This window comes from Protopterus annectens, chromosome 3.part1, assembly GCF_019279795.1.
Source record: "Protopterus annectens isolate FY-2018-M chromosome 3.part1, PAN1.0, whole genome shotgun sequence".
Taxonomy (NCBI): Eukaryota; Metazoa; Chordata; order Ceratodontiformes; family Protopteridae; genus Protopterus; species Protopterus annectens.
Window position 1 is genome coordinate 392890657 of NC_056732.1, and position 20871 is coordinate 392911527.

Here is a 20871-nt window from a genome sequence, read left to right on the forward strand (position 1 = left end):
TTCAAGGGCAGAGTCTATAGTCAGGCTCACATTAAATAACGTATGGAAAGAGATCTGCCAGGGCATGTCAGAATTATATAACCAACAGCCAGGTATGTTATCCGGTCCCATATGGAAAGAGATCTGCCAGGGCATGTCAGAATTATATAACCAACAGCCGGGTATGTTATCTGGTCCCATGGAAGAAGAGATCTTGGTCTTCAACAGCACTTTGCTACATGTTTGCTTTTATATTGCCAATGTCCACCCAGCCTGAGAAGGTTTTGCAATTTAGTATGAGTTCTGTACATTAAGGTTTCTTATTTAAGATAACTAAAGAGGGATTTGTAATTGTCCTTGGTTTTAAATGCCAAACTGAGTTCACTGAATGCCTTAGCAGATCTAATAAGTCTTTATTTTTAGTTCTTATTCAAATTTCAAATGTTTTCCTGAACTTGAGGGTCTTTAGATCTGTGGTAAACTCTAATGATTGTTGTCTTTAACAGTAGATTTTATTTTTGTTTATGGACCACTAGGGTGGTTTGCTTTTTAAATTTCTCATTTTATTTTGATCTAGATGGAACTGACAATTTTATACATTCATTTATATGTCAAAAACTCCTTTCTGAGTCAATCTGCTGAGATGATGACTGGCATGATAATGTTATAAGTGAATTTTAAGACTGCACCATGGAATTTTTGGAGATTTTTGCACTTGAAGACTAAGTATTGCTGCATTTATTTGTGAGGTTCATTTGAGGAAAAAGTAATGACCTTATGGTCTGACAATCTGAGAGGGCATTACTAGGGGAGTTGTGTATGATAACGCTATATTTATAAGTACCAGGTCAAGAATATTTTGTCTTCTAGTTTGGCTAGTAATAATCTGGTCCACTGAGTTTTTCTTCATTAGATCTACACATGTCTGTGTATATCCTATGTCAGAGGTATAGGTTCTCCAGGATGAACAGCTAAAAGTCTCCCAGAAAGATGTAGTTCTTATTTATGGTGGAGTTCTTCCATAACATTTAGGAACTTGACATTAATTTCTGGGGTCATGGAAGATGTCCTGTAACAGGTAATAAACTGATATTTGATTTGCATTGGTGTGATTTGGAGTTCAGTGAGTCCCATCTGTGGGTCTCTGTGAATCTGTCTTGAGGGGATATGATCTCTGACAAGCATGGACAGGCCACCATAGTAGCCACTGGGTCTAAAGACACAGTAGGTATTAAGCCCAGGTATGGAGGGCGTACTTTCTGGATATTTGAACCATGTTCCAATAATTACACACATAAAGATGACTTGCAAATGCAGGAGTGCCTCAAGGTCAGGCAGCTTATTTTTCACACTTGTGGCATTGGGCAGAGCCACCTTAATTTATGTCTGTTTTGATATTGACATGTCTGCTAAGTGAGAATGTTCATTAACTGAACATGGCCTAAAAATGCATTATGAGGGCAGCAAAGGTTTTAACCAGTATGTGGAAGCCTTTGAATGAAAGGTGTAGGCAATCCTTTGCAAAGCAAGTAGGACAGTCAAGAATCTCCTTCCGGGACATTTTTAAGATGAGCACTGAGTAAGAGCAAAATTTAACAGCTCCACTAAGACAACTTCTTTTCTCTGGAATTTTTTGTCTTCAAACTTCAATATTGGAACTTTTTTCATCTAATCTTATTAATAATAACCTCTGCTATAACAATATCAATATATAATTCTGAAGAAGGCAGATTTTCCAGTCAACAATATACCTGGAAATATTCTCCTCCTCTGAAAAAAGCATGATGAGCTTCTCTAAAGCTAGCAGTCAAGATTCCAGTCTTAAAAAAGAATTCCACTTCACGGGACTTAACTTCTAAAATCGGCAAACTTGACAAAGATTGACAACTTTAAAGAAAGAACTTCTAAACAGATGGATTTACTTCATGAAGACCTGCAACAATAAAAAACTAAAATTACTGGCATAGAGGAAGCACTCAACGACATGGCCTGCAGGATAAAGGAAATTAAAATAATGTATAATTCCTCGGAAAATAGGTCCCGTCATAATAATATAAGGAGTTTTGGTTTACCTGAGAACATTGATGGTAACAACATGATAGGTTTTCTAACATCTTAGTTACCAAAGAAGCTTTATTATTTGGTATAGAGAGAGACCATCAGTCATCATCTACAACTGGTACTAACAGAAAATCTCCAAAATCTGTCATAGTTAGATTTTTGTCCTCATCGGACAAAGAACTGGTGAAGACTTATCTTTTGTTTCCTGCAAAACTGAAGATTTTTCTTCCTGAAGGTTCCAAAATATTTGAAGATCTGGACTCAGCCTTGATTTTTGTTAAAAACCACAAAATCCTAGAAAAAAATAGATGAAATGGAATGGGCTAGTCCGTCTCGTAAAAGAATGGCTTCAAGCACAACTTGGAAAACCTCAGAAACAAAAAAAGACTTAAAAACACATTACTTTTTTTATATTCTGTTTCATATACATACTTATGGACATTATAATCCAAATTAACTTCTGTATCACTAATTCTCCTTCAAGGTAAGCTTAAATATTACTAAAAAGCAGTGCTAGAAGTCTAAACCTCCAAATGCACTCTCTCAAGGCACTCCTAAAAATGGAGAACGTCGATATCTGTGCAGTAACTGAAATGTGGTTCAATGCTCCAGAAACCACCCCTGCAATACCAGGCTACAACTCTTACACTTCTTGGCCACCAAACCAGGACCGAAACACTAAAGGTGGAGGAGTGTCCATATTTACCAAGGATATTCACACCTCCAGGCTAGTTGCCCAACACAATACATCCAAAATTCTCCAGGTGCAACTAACACTAGGTAAGACTACCATCCAAATTGCGGCTTCCTACAGATCCCCCACCATGCCCGAAGATTCTCACTACACCTTTAAAAACACACTGGAAAAATATTAAAATAAAACCAAACACCCTAATACTGGGTGATTTCAACAACCCTGCCATTAACTGGGAAAACTACTTGTGTACCAACACCTTTGCCCAACAGTTCTTGGAATTTATAAATTCCAATGCTCTGGATCAGCTAATCCATAGTCCCACCAGGAGCTCCAATATCCTGGACCTGGTCATTACCAACATGGGAAATTGATGCTCCACACCAGTGGTCACCCTCTCATTGGTTAGGTCTGACCATAAGCTAATCACCTTTGACATCCACATCCCACTCCCACCCCCCCCCCCCAGTAAAGAAACATCCGTAAAAACTTCTGCAAAGCCAACTTCATGCTACTCAAGTCAGAAGTTACAAACTTCATGACACCCATGCAGATGGGAATTGAAAGTTCTATTGCCGAATCCTACACTAAAGCACTGTATGAGCACATCCACTCGTGCATGAATCATGCCCTCCCAAATAGAACCAAGATGCTCTTCTCCAAAAAAAGGAAGCAAATCTGGTGGTCCCCTGTCATAAACAAACTATACAACAGAAGAAAGAAACTGTTGCAGAAAAGAGGTAAATCCCAGGATGCAAAAAAACTGCTTTATTAGTCTCAGTAAGAAGCTGAGATCCCTCAAAATCCTCCAAAGCTAGTTACGAAAATAAAATTGCCAAAGATTCCAAAGACAACCACAAGGCATTCTATAGCTATGTCAAGAATCTAAATGGCAATTCTCAGAGCTACAACAGAATGGCATTAAATACATTAATCCCAAGGACATTGCCAATATTCTGGTAGATCGATTCAGTGCCAACTTCACCCCCCTCTAACTTCCTAAAGGGCCCATTTCAATGCAGAAAGATTGCCAAATTCTGGTAATCACAGCCACACAGGTAAAAAATGCATTCTCCAAAGCTAAGAATACAGCATCCATGGGACCAGATGACATCCTGGGCTGTGTACTACATGAACTGCAAAACTAACTGGCACCTCACTTAAGTGTCATGTTTAATCATAGCCTCACCTCAAGCTTCGTGCCCACTGAGTGGCGCACAGCTACAGTTATCCCACTCCACAAAGGGGGATCCACCTTCGATCCTGGGAACTACCATCCCATCAGTCTGACGAGCCTGATCTGCAAGGCCATGGAACGTATTATCATGGAACTTATAAACAAAGACATTGGCAACCTTCAAACACTGGACCCCACCCAGTTTGGGTTTGTGAAGGGCTGATCCTGTCTCCTGAACCTGATCGACTTCTTCAAACCAGTCTCCAGAGCCATGGATGAGGGTAAGGCAGTCCACACAGTCGATGTGGACCTCGCTATGGCCTTCGACACCATTTCCCCACTCCGGAATCATAGATAAACTTACTAAGCTGGGCATAAATCCCTACATCACTCGATGGGTTGCCAACTGGCTTACTGACAGAACCCAGACTGTAAAAGTAGCTGACTCTAAATCCAACTCCAGACAAGTGGAATACCTCAGGATTCAGTTCTGGGACCACTCTTGTTTGGCATCTACTTCTGCAAAGTACAGGCCAACACTGAGGGTCTCTGGCTAACGAAGTTCGCACATGACTGCAAACTGGGAGCCATTACTAAATCCCCAAATGATGTGGATTTTCTACAAAAGGGCCTTACAGTAACAGATGCTTGGTGCCAGAGCCATGGGCTCAAGCTCAATGCCAAGAAGTGTATAGTTATCCCCTTTGGGAAAAAACATGTATCCATGAATTACCACATAGGTGGCAGTACACTAAATACCAAAAGTGTGATAAGAGACTTAGGAACACAGGTGGACAGTGGCTCACCTTCGATAACCACATCACCACAACAGTCAGGAAATCCTTCTATGTGGCACACCTCATCACTAAGGGCTTTTCATCCAGAAAAAAGGACGTCATTGTCCCAATGTACTCATCCCTTATTAGACCCATCATAGAGTACAATGCCCCATTTGGTGTGCACCTCACAAGACATCTGCAACAACTGGCTAGGCCACAGAAATATGTCATTAAAAGAATCACAGGCCTAAAGCAGATGCCCTATGCTGACTGACTAAAAAAAACTCCAGCTATACTGTATCGCATATCGTCTATTCAGAGGCAATCTCTGCTTAACATACAAGGCCGTGTCAAACCCAGAGCTGTTGGACATGCTACACTTAAAGAAATCCCAATCCATCAGAGCCACACACTCCAGGGACCTAAACCTTGTCATCACAATGAACAAAACATGCTGGAGTAATAGGTTCCTGACCCAGAGACTCCCCATACTCTGGAATAGACTGCCCATACATGTCAAGCAGAGTGCCTCTTTGGCCATCTTCAAAAAGAACCTTGACGACTGGATGGGAGATAGGAAATTTACCCCAGGGATCACTTCAGTTGCCCTGTTAGACAGAGGTCCAGGGAATAAATATTTTGGGAAGAAATAGCCATGGAATTGTTATGGCTAGGCTTGTATAGGCCCTAGGGCCTATAGCCTAGTACCAACCTATGAACCTATATACAGTATTCTTTATCTCATGATTTGCAATTTAAAGAACTGAGTACAAGTGGGTAGTGTTATGACAAAGTTTCACTTACTATACTTATTTCACCCAACTCATTAATATGAATGGGTATAATTATCTAAACTAACACCATTCTAATATAGTAACATCAATATAATTTAAATTCTATCCATCATATTTATCTTATTTTATTTTTCTTCAAAAAGAAAGGGGAGATCTGCTCATTTAGTGATGTGTTCCATTTTATTTGCTTTCTCCCCTTGTATTCTTATCCTCTGTTGTGTCAGGCTGTTAAATGAAGCTGTATTCATACAGTCCTTCTGTTTGTAGACTGCCTTGACATTGGGCTATGTGCATCTGTAGAGGAATCTGTGCTTTATTTTGTTGCTTTAGTTATTGTTTTTTTTTCTTCTTCTTTCTTTTTTAAAGTGAAAAAGGCAAATAACTTTCTTTGATTGTATAAATGATTGTTAGCCTGCATTTTCTGTCCCTTGATTACTGCTTTGTGTGTGTATATCATTGGGGGAGCAAGGCTTGTGCTATTTGCAGACAGTATGCTTTATCCTCTGGATTAGTTAATCTTGTGAATGAAGAAAAAACAGACCTTTTCTGCTATTTTCCTACTGATTTCTACCTAAAGACAATTTTTACACACTGGAGGCTCCTCTCGCTGATCATCCATGAGCCTATATTTTCTTGGTAACTCCACTGCAGTGTGGAAACCTCTTTAAGCTCCTTGATCTTCTTTTAGGATCAACGGTCGCTCGTATGTGACGTAAACAAAATGAGACTGAAACAGGAAGTCAACAAGAAGTGTCTGAATAACAGAATACGGAAAAAGACACAAGACTGTTACTCACAGGCAGACTGCGCTGTTCCTGTTCTACTATTTAATCAGAGTTTTGTCATCTCTTCATAGCTGCTTTAAGTTTGAAATATAGCCATGATGGATAGGCTGTGACATTATGGGCACATTGTTTATTAACATTTTAATGTCTGATAGCTGAATGGCATTTTTTTTCTTAATTGCTACAAGTCTGAAACACTGTAAAATATCCAATGAAGAAACACAAACGTTGAGAAAAAAAGCACCTTTATAAAACAACAAAGCTTTCGGGTTACACGCCCTTCTTCAGTACTATTACAAGGTTCAATGAAACAATCCATTTAAATAAGAGTCAGTAATAATCACATGCCATGCAGCCCAAAGAATCATGTGACAACTACAAAGCATTAAACTTACTACCAATAAAATATAAATACAATTTTTATACATATGAAAAACATTTATATAAATAAATTCATAAACTTATCTGCCCATATTTAACATCTAGCAGCATAACCTAGTTCACTGTAATTTAACCAAAACTGGTCTTAATGTAGCAGCAGAATTCAGACCAGGTGAACGGTCAGCTGATAACCTTAGTATCCATTCATACTCTTTAATTTCTCAAAGGTTATTGATATCACCCCTCCCGACTGATGTATATACCATATCAATGACCCTAAATTTAACTTTTTGTTCAATACTGTGGGTACTTATATGTTTATAAAAGGCATGTTTTCATTTGCCCTTCTTATCTCAGATTTATGTTCAATAATACGTTCTTTAAGCTTCCTACTTGTTTTTCCCTCATAAAATGAAGGACATACAGTGCAATTTGCTAAATAAACAACATTATTACTAATACAAGTAGCTGCTATGTTAAATTTATACATTTTATGTGTTATGGGGTGGATAAATGTGTTACTAGTATTAAAATCTATAATATCAATGCAACAGGTACAATTCATACAGCCAAGGGTACCACGTTTAGAAAAAAAATAATGACTATGTTTTTCTATAAAGTCTTTGTAACATAGTCTGCTCTTTAATGTTTTCATGGGGGTAGATAGCTCTTTTCACTAATGCTGCCTTATGAGTCATGTTTTGTTTCTATAAGAAAAAGCTTTAAATGTTTACTGACAGACTTCTTATGCATACAAATACTGTTTGTTAAAACATAATAGCAAGGAAATAAACTTTATATGGAGTCACTGGTAGTGCTGGAGTGTTTTTCCCCCTCTCTCTCTGCTTTACTAAGTGCCATTAGTTATTGCTGGAGATTTGTTGTAATGTTCGATGCATCTAATTTACTAAAGTGTTTTTGAGACAATGTATACAACTATAGATATAACTGAAGCTGCCTGAATAATAACAAACACCTCTAGCAAAGGGCAAGTGGTCCTGTATTATATTAATTGTTGTCTAACCTTGATAAGTAATTATCTACAGGTATAATGATGTGTTAATAAATAAAAGGAAAAAAAGGAGGGCGGGATGGGAAAGGAGGCAGAAAAAGAAGAGAGAGAAGAGAGGGAAAGGGGAAGGAAGGGGAAAATGACAAAGAGGTCCTCATATTAGTTACCTGTTGTAAATCCTAATTCCGTGTCCTCATATTAGTTACCTGTTGTAAATCCTAATTCCGTGTCCTCATATTAGTTACCTGTTGTAAATCCTAATTCCGTGTCCTCATATTAGTTACCTGTTGTAAATCCTAATTCCGTGTCCTCATATTAGTTACCTGTTGTAAATCCTAATTCTGTGTCCTCATATTAGTTACCTGTTGTAAATCCTAATTCCATGTCCTCGTATTAGTTACCTGTTGTAAATCCTAATTCCGTGTCCTCATATTAGTTACCTGTTGTAAATCCTAATTCCGTGTCCTCATATTAGTTACCTGTTGTAAATCCTAATTCTGTGCCCTCATATTAGTTACCTGTTGTAAATCCTAATTCTGTGTCCTCATATTAGGCAACTGTTGTAAATCTTAATTCCGTGTCCTCATATTAGGCAACTGTTGTAAATCCTAATTCCGTGTCCTCATATTAGCCACCTGTTGTAAATCCTAATTCCATGTCCTCATGTTAGTCAGCTGTTGTAAATCCTAATTCCGTGTCCTCATATTAGGCAACTATTGTAAATCCTAATTCCATGTCCTCATATTAGGCAACTGTTGTAAATCCTAATTCCGTGTCCTCATATTAGGCAACTGTTGTAAATCCTAATTCCATGTCCTCATGTTAGTCAACTGTTGTAAATTGTAATTCCGTGTCCTCATATTAGGCAACTGTTGTAAATACTAATTCTGTGTCCTCATATTAGGCAACTGTTGTAAATCCTAATTCTGTGTCCTCATGTTAGTCAACTGTTGTAAATCCTAATTCCATGTCCTCATATTAGTTACCTGTTGTAAATCCTAATTCCGTGTCCTCATATTAGGCAACTGTTGTAAATCCTAATTCTGTGTCCTCATATTAGTTACCTGTTGTAAATCCTAATTCCGTGTCCTCATATTAGGCAACTGTTGTAAATCCTAATTCTGTGTCCTCATATTAGGCAAATGTTGTAAATCCTAATTCCATGTCCTCATATTAGTTACCTGTTGTAAATCCTAATTCCGTGTCCTCATGTTAGTCAACTGTTGTAAATATTAATTCCGTGTCCTCATATTAGTTACCTGCTGTAAATCCTAATTCCATGTCCTCATATTAGGCAACTGTTGTAAATCCTAATTCCATGTCCTCATATTAGGCAACTGTTGTAAATCCTAATTCTGTGTCCTCATGTTAGTCAACTGTTGTAAATCCTAATTCCGTGTCCTCATGTTAGTCACCTGTTGTAAATCCTAATTCTGTGTCCTCATATTAGGCAACTGTTGTAAATCCTAATTCTGTGTCCTCATATTAGTTACCTGTTGTAAATCCTAATTCCGTGTCCTCATGTTAGTCAACTGTTGTAAATCTTAATTCCGTGTCCTCATATTAAATTCCATGTCCTCATATTAGTTACCTGTTAGAAATCCTAATTCCATGTCCTCATATTAGGCAACTGTTGTAAATCCTAATTCCATGTCCTCATATTAGTTACCTGTTGTAAATCCTAATTCCGTGTCCTCATGTTAGTCAACTGTTGTAAATCTTAATTCCGTGTCCTCATATTAGTTACCTGCTGTAAATCCTAATTCCATGTCCTCATATTAGGCAACTGTTGTAAATCCTAATTCCATGTCCTCATATTAGGCAACTGTTGTAAATCCTAATTCTGTGTCCTCATGTTAGTCAACTGTTGTAAATCCTAATTCCGTGTCCTCATGTTAGTCACCTGTTGTAAATCCTAATTCTGTGTCCTCATATTAGGCAACTGTTGTAAATCCTAATTCTGTGTCCTCATATTAGTTACCTGTTGTAAATCCCAATTCTGTGTCCTCATATTAGTCAACTGTTGTAAATCCTAATTCCATGTCCTCATATTAGTTACCTGTTGTAAATCCTAATTCCATGTCCTCATATTAGGCAACTGTTGTAAATCCTAATTCCGTGTCCTCATATTAGTTACATGTTGTAAATCCTAATTTTGTGTCCTCATGTTAGTCAACTGTTGTAAATCCTAATTCTGTGTCCTCACATTAGGCAACTGTTGTAAATCCTAATTCTATGCCCTCACATTAGGCAACTGTTGTAAATCCTAATTCCGTGTCCTCATGTTAGTCAACTATTGTAAATCCTAATTCTGTGTCCTCACATTAGGCAACCGTTGTAAATCCTAATTCTGTGTCCTCACATTAGGCAACTTTTGTAAATCCTAATTCTGTGTCCTCATATTAGTTACCTGTTGTAAATCCTAATTCTGTGTCCTCATACTAGTTACCTGTTGTAATTCCTAATTCTGTGTCCTCATATTAGTTACCTGTTGTAAATCCTAATTCTATGTCCTCATATTAGGCAACTGTTGTAAATTCTAATTCCATGTCCTCATGTTAATCAACTGCTGTAAATCCTAATTCCGTGTCCTCATATTAGGCAACCGTTGTAAATCCTAATTCCGTGTCCTCATGTTAGTCAACTGTTGTAAATCCTGATTCTGTGTCCTCACATTAGGCAACTGTTGTAAATCCTAATTCCGTGTCCTCATATTAGTTACCTGTTGCAAATCCTAATTCTGTGTCCTCATGTTAGTCAACTGTTGTAAATCCTAATTCCGTGTCCTCATATTAGGCAACTGTTGTAAATCCTAATTCTGTGTCCTCATATTAGGCAACTGTTAAAAATCCTAATTCCATGTCCTCATATTAGTTACCTGTTGTAAATCCTAATTCCGTGTCCTCATATTAGTTACCTGTTGTAAATCCTAATTCCGTGTCCTCATATTAGTTACCTGTTGTAAATCCTAATTCTGTGTCCTCATATTAGGCAACTGTTGTAAATCCTAATTCCGTGTCCTCATATTAGGCAACTGTTGTAAATCCTATTTCTGTGTCCTCATATTAGGCAACTGTTGTAAATTCTAATTCCATGTCCTCATATTAGGCAACTGTTGTAAATTCTAATTCCATGTCCTCATGTTAGTCAACTGTTGTAAATCCTAATTCTGTGTCCTCATATTAGGCAACTGTTGTAAATCCTAATTCCGTGTCCTCATATTAGGCAACTGTTGTAAATCCTAATTCTGTGTCCTCATATTAGTCAACTGTTGTAAATCCTAATTCCGTGTCCTCATATTAGGCAACTGTTGTAAATTCTAATTCCGTGTCCTCATGTTAGTCAACTGTTGTAAATCCTAATTCTGTGTCCTCATATTAGGCAACTGTTGTAAATCCTAATTCTGTGTCCTCATATTAGGCAACTGTTATAAATCCTAATTCTGTGTCCTCATATTAGGCAACTGTTGTAAATCCTAATTCTGTGCCCTCATATTAGTCAACTGTTGTAAATCCTAATTCTGTGACCTCATATTAGGCAACTGTTGTAAATCCTAATTCTGTGTCCTCATATTAGGCAACTGTTGTAAATCCTAATTCCGTGTCCTCATATTAGGCAACTGTTGTAAATCCTAATTCCGTGTCCTCATGTTAGTCAACTGTTGTAAATCCTAATTCCGTGTCCTCATATTAGGCAACTGTTGTAAATTCTAATTCCATGTCCTCATATTAGGCAACTGTTGTAAATCCTAATTCTGTGTCCTCATATTAGGCAACTGTTGTAAATCCTAATTCTGAGTCCTCATATTAGGCAACTGTTGTAAATCCTAATTCCGTGTCCTCATATTAGGCAACTGTTGTAAATCCTAATTCCGTGTCCTCATATTAGGCAACTGTTGTAAATCCTAATTCTGTGTCCTCATATTAGGCAACTGTTGTAAATCCTAATTCTATGTCCTCATATTAGGCAACTGTTGTAAATCCTAATTCTGTGTCCTCATATTAGGCAACTATTGTAAATCCTAATTCCATGTCCTCATATTAGGCAACTGTTGTAAATCCTAATTCTGTGTCCTCATATTAGGCAACTGTTGTAAATCCTAATTCCGTGTCCTCATATTAGGCAACTGTTGTAAATCCTAATTCCATGTCCTCATATTAGGCAACTGTTGTAAATCCTAATTCCGTGTCCTCATATTAGGCAACTGTTGTAAATCCTACTTCCGTGTCCTCATATTAGTCACCTGTTGTAAATCCTAATTCCCTGTCCCTGCTCAGTTTTGCTTCAGTAACAAATGAGCATCTTCAGAGCAGTTAATGGACAAACTAAAAAACAAAGTAAGACCTTAAAGACTTGTAATGAAAAAGAGATTGTATCCAAATGGTTCTACCTAAATGTTGATGACATTTTGTTTATTAACTCTAAGAGTCAAACCTTTTTTTTCTGCGCAAATTGAGAAAAGATTCTGTCTTAAGAACTAGAAAATGTCTGACAGAACAGGGTCCCTATTATACAAAATGAGAATGAGAAGTCAATTCTAATAGTAAACCCTCTAAGAATGAAAAAGAAGTTCATCATTTTACTATTTGCTTTCTTTATCCTTTAATTGTATTGTCTTGAGTACAAAGTAGACCATATCATACTCACGGGTTCTTAACAGATGAGATATATAATAATATAATTAGCTAAATTATAAGAAGAAATAGCTCTCAATATTATGACTTAAATTCAATCACTATTTATATTCATAAACTGGTTGCTGTTTTTCTGTTGTTACTGCTAGGGGTAGTTCTTAGTGGCTGATGTCACTGAGATGGGGAATTTATCTCTCCAGGCTGGGGGCTGTATTATTTTTTAATAATTGGCAAGATTTATTTAAATCTATAAAACTCTCACATCTGACATCAGTTTTATTTAAAACTCATAAGAATACCAATTACAATAACATCATAATGAATATTACCCACTACAAAGCACTGATAAAGCAAGATACATCTAACATTTTTTATACAGGAGAGAGAGATACAAGAAAACTACATGATATAAACATGTTATATACCAGTTTAATATTTTTACAAAGGTCCTCTCCTGTTTGGTATCTACTTCTCTGAAGTGCAGGCCAACACAGAAGTTCTTTGGCTAACAAAGTTTGCAGATGACTGCAAACTAGGAGCCATAATCGAAACTCCTAACGATGTGGACAAACTACAAAAGGGCCTCACTGAGACAGATACCTGGTGTCAAAGCCATGGCCTGAAGCTCAATGCCAAAAAGTGTATTGTCATCCCCTTTGGTAAAAACTCTGTACCCGTGAACTAGCACATAGCTGGTAGTCTACTTAATGCCGAAAATGTGATGAGACCTTGGGACACAGGTGGACAGTAGTCTCTCCTTTGATAATCACATCACCACAGTGGTCAGGAAATCCTTCTACATGACTCATCTCATCACAAAAGGATTCTCATCCAAAAAAAAAGAGGTCATTGTTCCCCTCTACTCATCACTCATTAGACCCATTATAGAGTACAATGCCCCTTTTGGTATGTACCTCACAAGACATCTACAACAACTGGAAAGACCACAGAAATACCTCACAAAAAAGATTACTGGCCTCAAACAGATGCCCTATGCAGACTGTCTCAAAAAACTACAGCTTTACTCCATCGCATATCGCCTACTCAGGGGCGATCTCTGCCTAATATACAAAGCTATGTCAAACCCAGAGCTGTTGGACATGCTCCACTTAAAGAAATCCCAATCCCTCTGAGCTACATGCTCAAGGGACCTAAACCTTGTCACCACAATAAACAGAACATGCTGGAGGGATAGATTCCTGTCCCAAAGACATCCCATACTCTGGAACAGACTACCTATGTCAAACAGAGCTCCTCATTAGCAGTCTTCAAGAAAAATCTTGATGATTGGATGGGAAATGGGAAATTCACCCCGGGGATCACTTCTGTGGCTCTGCTAAACAGGGGCACAGGAAAATAATTTTTTTGGGTGGCGAAAGCCAGGGTACATTTTTTGTCTAGGCTTATATGGGCCCTAGGGCTGAGGGCCTAGTACCTACCTATGAACCTAAATTTAGATGACAATAAATATAAACCCAACACTGATCAAATTACATATTTAGGTATCATTCTAGGTAAAGACATCAAAGCAATTATACAATTAAACTATAATAAATGTTATGAAAACATTCAAATCTTCTTAATGAAATGGAACACAATTTTTTTCTCAACTGAAGAAAGTCTAATAGTTATAAAAATGATAATCCTCCCCCAGATTCTCTGTATTATCCAATCTATTCTATTACTACCTACCAAAACTCTAACTAAAAAATTAAACTCAATGTTATTAAAATACTTTTGGTCCCCTAAGAAATCAAGAATAGCCCTTAAATATCATTTAAACAACTCAAACAAAGGGGAAATAGCTTTTCCAGATCTAAGCTTATATTCAATTTCTTCTATAATCAGAACATTAGAGCATTTATTGGACACTTCATATTCAGTTAAATGGAAATTGTATTGGGAAATAATAACCATGGAATTAATAACAAAACCACAATTATGTAAAATAGAATTATTAAATAATCCAATGTTATATATTTTAAAAGATTATTTTACTACTCATATTACTCCAAAACACCCAACAAAGTATATCTTTAATATCCTAACAACTTTTAGAAACTTTATATATAACCATCTCATTTATAAAGAATGGATTTTTTTGATTTTTCCCTATTGCTTTTACCCAAGAAACTTTAACATCCGATTTAAATAAGATCTCTTTACTTAAACAGAAAGAACTAAAACTTTGGTTTCAGTTAATTTCAGACAGGGAAGTCAAGAGCATAGATTTGATAATACAATAATTTGATTTGGACAAGTCTTTATGGCTGGCATACAAACCCTTAGATTATTCCTAATTAAAAAGTTAGACATGATCTCTCCTGCAATTAGACAATACTCTCATATTCTATTAGATTTTTTAGAATTAACCTTACAACATAAATCTTGTTATTCAGGTAAGCTTTCCTTTATATATAGAACCATCAGTGATTAAACATATAGTTGCCCAGGAAACTTCTGAAATTATTACACAATCAATAATGAGCCTCCCAGCATTCAAGATAAATTAAATATATTAGAATCAGCAGGGAAAACAACTTTGTCCCTTAAATGGAGATTATACACCTGGAGATTTTTGTATAGATCCTTTTATACACCTCAATTAATTAATAAAATCAATAAAAAAGAAACATATGTAATAAATGTAAGTTAGGATCTAACATACGGTAGGCACATATGTTTTATGACTGCTCTGTATTGAAAATTTATTGGGAGAATATCAACAAATTATTACAAGCCCTATTCACTGATAATTTCATCTTAAATAGATATGTGGTCCTTTTTAATACTCCCATACCACACTATATTAAAAAAAGAAAACTTCCCTTACTATGGTCAATACTTGATGGGGCCAGAAAGATCAATGCAAGAAACTTTCTGACTCCCCTCCAACTTTCACTGAGTTTACGAATGGCATTATTGATGTATGCCATCTACAGATTCTGACCATAAATTCATGAACAACTAGGAAAACGCATGCTTACTATATGTGGGTAAATCTGCAAAATTTGTTAAAACAGAATAAATTCTGTATTGAATTGTTATAAATTCATAGAAAGAGTTATATTTGAACAATTTATCTCAAACTGCTATAACCTTTTATTTCTGGAGATATTGCCAGTGGATGTTATTGTAAATACTTTAGTTAGTTTTATTATTTATTATTCAATCTGTTAATATGTCTGAACAATTTTCTGTCAAAACCTATGAAACTGTTTGTTTTATGTAAAATCAATAAAGCTGTTTTCAGAAAAAAAAGAATCTCCTTCCATGCTGACACATACTGACTCTCCTTTGAATTATACCATTTTCTGAGCTAATTGTTTAAGCCGATCATCTTTTCTTTGTACCTAGGCATTATTCATGGAGAAGATATTTTTTTCTCAGTATCAGGGTCTTGACTGCATTTGTGACATGCTTAGAGATGTGAAACATGTCCCTGCATCTCCCTCAGGGTTTTTTGCCCTGATATTTACGCTCACATGTACTACTACCATGTAGTTATATTTGTCTGGTGCAAAAGTTCAAAGGGCCTTTGATGCCTGAGAGCCTGGCACCTAAAAGACAAGCCCAGACTAGTGAGTAGGGAGATATGTATCTCACCATGGAGTCACCAACCACTAAATATTTTTGTTTGTGAAGTGCTCTGGTGTACTGGAATTGAGGGCCTGTGTTTCATAATGACTCTTTGTTAAAGGTGAAATATTATATTATGAGCTATTTGTACTTGGGTACTGTCTGCACCCTTACACTACCCCCATTCCCAACCACCCTCACTATCCCTGCACTTATTTCCTCATTGACTCACCTTTTCAACCTCATTTTCCAATCATCCTAACTAGTTCAATAGCACTACAGAGTCACATTTAACTTCAATAACCCCACCCCCAAAACACAAGCAAACACCTTCTCTCATACTTGACAACTACTAATTCATTCCATAGCCTAATACCACAGTCACACTAAGAGACTTATTTACATTTTATAGCATCCTCCTACCTACACTACAACAAAATGCTCCAGCTATTCATTGCTGTGTTAGCATTACTAACTTCAATAGCTCACCTTACCTCATACCAGGTCAACCTAAAAGAACCTACTCTCTACCATGGTACCTTTCTCTGTCTTCCAAATATTAGATCTAGCAATTTCTTAATCTCCTCAACTATCTTTAACTCTTCACCCACTCAGTATGCTCCCTTCATATTGTTACCCTACTATCACTCCCCCCAAATCTCCCAGAAGTATGATAATAGCAATTTGACTAAAATCATAAAAACTATAACCTCCATAACCTCAAAACTGTCAGCGGAGAAATACATCCTCATCCCAGACCAGTAACTACCATTCCCGCAGCATACTGCAATTCCCTGGTAAAGTGTCAAACCTACTGTTACTAAATATAAACATTACAAACAAAAATCATGATCTTCATGCCAGTCTCTCACTATACTCACCAGATATTGTACTACTAACTGAAACATGGCTAAAACCACACAATATTAATAATAAAATCCTCATGCCGGAGTATAATATCCTATGGAAGGACAAAATAGGTAAAAGGGGAGGTAGCATTTATTTAAAAGTCACCTCAAAGTCGAGATATTACACCAAACTATCCTCAACTTTGACAATGCTGAAGTAATTTTTATCAAATAAATATTAACTCCAAAAAGCTGACAAATATAATTTGATCCCACATCCCACCCAGTAATAATATATTTGTTGTTGAGGAGCTCCTGCACTGGTCCTGCAATTCACTCCAACAAGAAACTATCATCATGGGTGATTTTAACATTGATTGGCTCACCTGCAACTGTCATAACCCCACTAATTATATAAACCTCCATGGATTTACACAAATCATTTAAACTCCTACTATAATTGACAAATCATCCAAGAGACAATCAATCCTTGACTGGATATTTGGATGGTGCAGTGGTACCATTGTCACCTCACAGCAACAGGTTTTCTGGTTCAATTCTCAGCAAGGTGCCTTCTGTGATTGTTTCTCGCATGTCCTCCCTGCATTCATGTGGGTTTCTCCAGGTGCTCCAGTTTCCTTTCACATTACAGAAACATGCATCTGGAGCATTTCTCCCCAGACCTTCACTGAAAATTGGCTTTGGTCCAAGTTGGACTTTCCCAGTTAACAAATGTTAAATAAAATAAATAAAAATATTAATTAATAGACCTGCCCACTACTTTCATTCTGGCTTCCTCCTAGATGACTTGCGTGACCATCTACCAACCTTTCTACTAAGACAGAGTGTCTACCATACCAAAGGCACAGTCTACCACATAAGAAATAAAAGGAACTTTAACCCCAGTAATTTCACATCTGCCCTTAAAAGTTGCAATTTGACCTCACTCAAGCTACTCAGTCTTGAGGAAGCTGTTAAATACTTCAACTCCACGTTTCTAGATATCTTAAGCCTATGTGCCCCTCCCAGAATAATCAGAATCAAATCAAATTTTGCTCCTTAGCTAAGTAAAGAAACCAAGTCACTGCTTAAAGCTAGAGACAAAACCTGGGGACCATTTGCACAAAGTTAGGACCCAACCCACCAAACAATCATATCTGGAAATCAGAACTAAAGCAGTGAGACTAGTTAAGCAGAACAAGGCTAATTACTGCCACAACATACAAATCAAACATCTAAACAACCCTCAAAAAGTGTGGGCATCTATTAACAACATACTACTTCCAGAAAAATCAAACACCCCATCCCCAACAACTGCAAACACCTGTGAAAAGATATTTACTCAATTCAGTAAATACCTCACAGAGTCCATTCTAGCCCTATCTAACCACCAAAACCACCCCCTCTCCACTGAACCCTCCAAGTCAAATACTCCCTCACCACTGAATCCTCCAAGTCAGGCAATAATAACACCACCTTCAAATTTAAATCTGTCCCTGTTGACATAAGAAAAATGGCTCAAAAAGCTAAAGCCCACAACAATGGCAGTGGACAAGCTGCCAGCTGACATTCTGAGAACCACTACCTACGAGATTGCCTATCCAGTAACCATTCTTATTAACAGATCTATATCTGAAAATCTAGTCCCGAAAAGCTCACCTATTATTCCACTACACAAAGGGGGTAATTCCACAGAACTAACTACCGCCCAATTGCTATTCTGTCTCCTCTATCCAAAATTTTAGACAGGTGTGTACATACACAAGTTGTGGACTAATTACACACTTAGAAACTTATCAAATACTCAACACGGCTTTCACCCATTCCATAGCACCACCACTGCTCTTATGTCTTTCACCAATACAGTAAACCACCATAGAAACAATGGGGAATTTGTGTCTGCTATATTTCTTGACATTTCTAAGGCATTTGATGTGGTCACACACAGTAAACTTATCAATGCACTTTCTGATCTAGGTGTCAGTCAATCCTCTATCACCTGGTTTCATAGTTATTGATCAGGATGCCAACAGGCCATTCTTTGGCACAGGACCTCTGTCGTCTTCTTCCAGTTACTCTAGGAGTTCCCCGAGGTTCTATCCTAGGTCCCTACTTTTCTCTCTATACCAACAACCTCCACATTTATACTTTACATGCTTCTGTCATCCAATATGCAGATGATTTTACACTATGTGCTGCCTCATCCCTACAAGAGCTCCACTCGCTAACACAAGACTCCTTTCTTTCTGTTGAGACATGGCTTACCAGTTTTCAACTAATTCTTAACCCTAATAAAATTAAACTTCTGCCATTCCAGACTAAAAGATCTACTGCACTTGTCCCTCACTTAATTTTTCCAGGGATAAAACCATTATTGCTCCTGTAACTCACACCAAACTTCTATGGGTAGTGATTGACAATAATATGAGACTTGATATACACATCTCTCAGACCATAAAGAAAGTGCACAAAAAATTGGCATTCTATACAGAAATAAGTGGTTTCTTACAAAGCACACTAAGTCACTATCGCATGCACTCATCTCATCACTTTTCTATGCTTCATCTATTCTTACTAACCTTGGAATGGCTGATTTAGCTAAACTCAGCTACAACAAAATAGTCAGGTTTGCCTCTGATTCTCCTTATAGGTCACATCACTATCCTGCCCTAAAACAACTCAACTGGTTGGAACTTCAACTTTTACTCTACAACCAACTTACACTAGCCCACAAACTTGTGTACCAGCCAGAGAAAAAACATGCACTTCAATATCTGCTACATCCTTGCTCCAATAATAGAACTCTCCGCTCCAGTAACAAATGCCTTCTAGACTCAACAAAAGCCAATAATACTGCTGATGATCCCTCCCTTTAATTTCATACCTAAAGTACAGAATACACTGCCCACCTTTATAGCATCCAATTCCTTCTTAGTACACTTTAAAATATCTCTAAAAACTCACCTAATTATTGTTTCTGTCCCGGCACCAGACCCGGCTAGCTTTCACCCTCAATGCTCTAGTATCCCAAGTCTGACTGAGCATGTATACAGAAGTAACAAAAACAACAACATGAAAGCCGCAGTCCTTTTAATGTATATAGAAGTCTTTATTTGAGACTCTGACACAGAATGTTTCAGAAACATTTCTTAACTATATGTATTCTATGGATTTATCTGTATTTGATTCTCTGTCACATGACATCTCAGAATTGTTTTGTAACTACATGTACTCTGCTGATTTATCTGTATTTGATTCTGTGTCACATGACATCTCAGAATTGTTTTGTAACTACATGTACTCTGCTGATTTATATGTATTTGATTCTCTGTCACATGACATCAGAGAATTGTTTTGTAACTACATGTACTCTGCTGATTTATCTGTAGTTGATTCTGTATCACATGACATCTCAGAATTGTTTTGTAACTACATGTACTCTGCTGATTTATCTGAATGTACATATTTCTCTTCTCTAATATTTGATGCATCTGTATACAGTCTATATGTAACATAATCAAATTGAATTTCCATGGATTCATATTTGATTTATTTTGATCTTGTCCATGGAGCTTTTCTACCCGGGCCTCCGCTGAAAAAGAATATGTGTCCAGTTGGACTTTCCCAGTTACCAAATGTAAAATAAAATAAATAAATAAATTTAGTTTTGATTTTTGTTGAGACTTCATCCTTACAGGTCTAGGAGCTTGGGTAAGGATTATTCATAGTATCAACATACAAGTCTACATCATGTGTCAGGGTTGGGTGCAAAGTATGTGGTGTGGTAGTATGAAGCTCGCAGTTGTTTTTTGTGAGAGTGAGGCCACCATGTCTCTTAATTATATGCCCCTCTCAAAAACAGAGCCTTGTATGCATAAGGCAGTTACAACACTGCTTTAGCATACATAATTATATGAGGCTGTCAACAGAGGGGAAACAAATAGATGACCCTCCATTTTCTCTAGTAGGAAATAAAACTTTATTTTATTTAAGGAGAGTTGCCGAGCTTAAATAAATAGAGATCTGTAGTTTATAGATACATACAGCTTGGAAACCTTGCATAAAAGTACTGTTGAACTTATATGCAGCAGCTAAGTGCTGTTTTTCAGATTGTAACACCACTAGGGCTACTATGGACTAACTGTTTG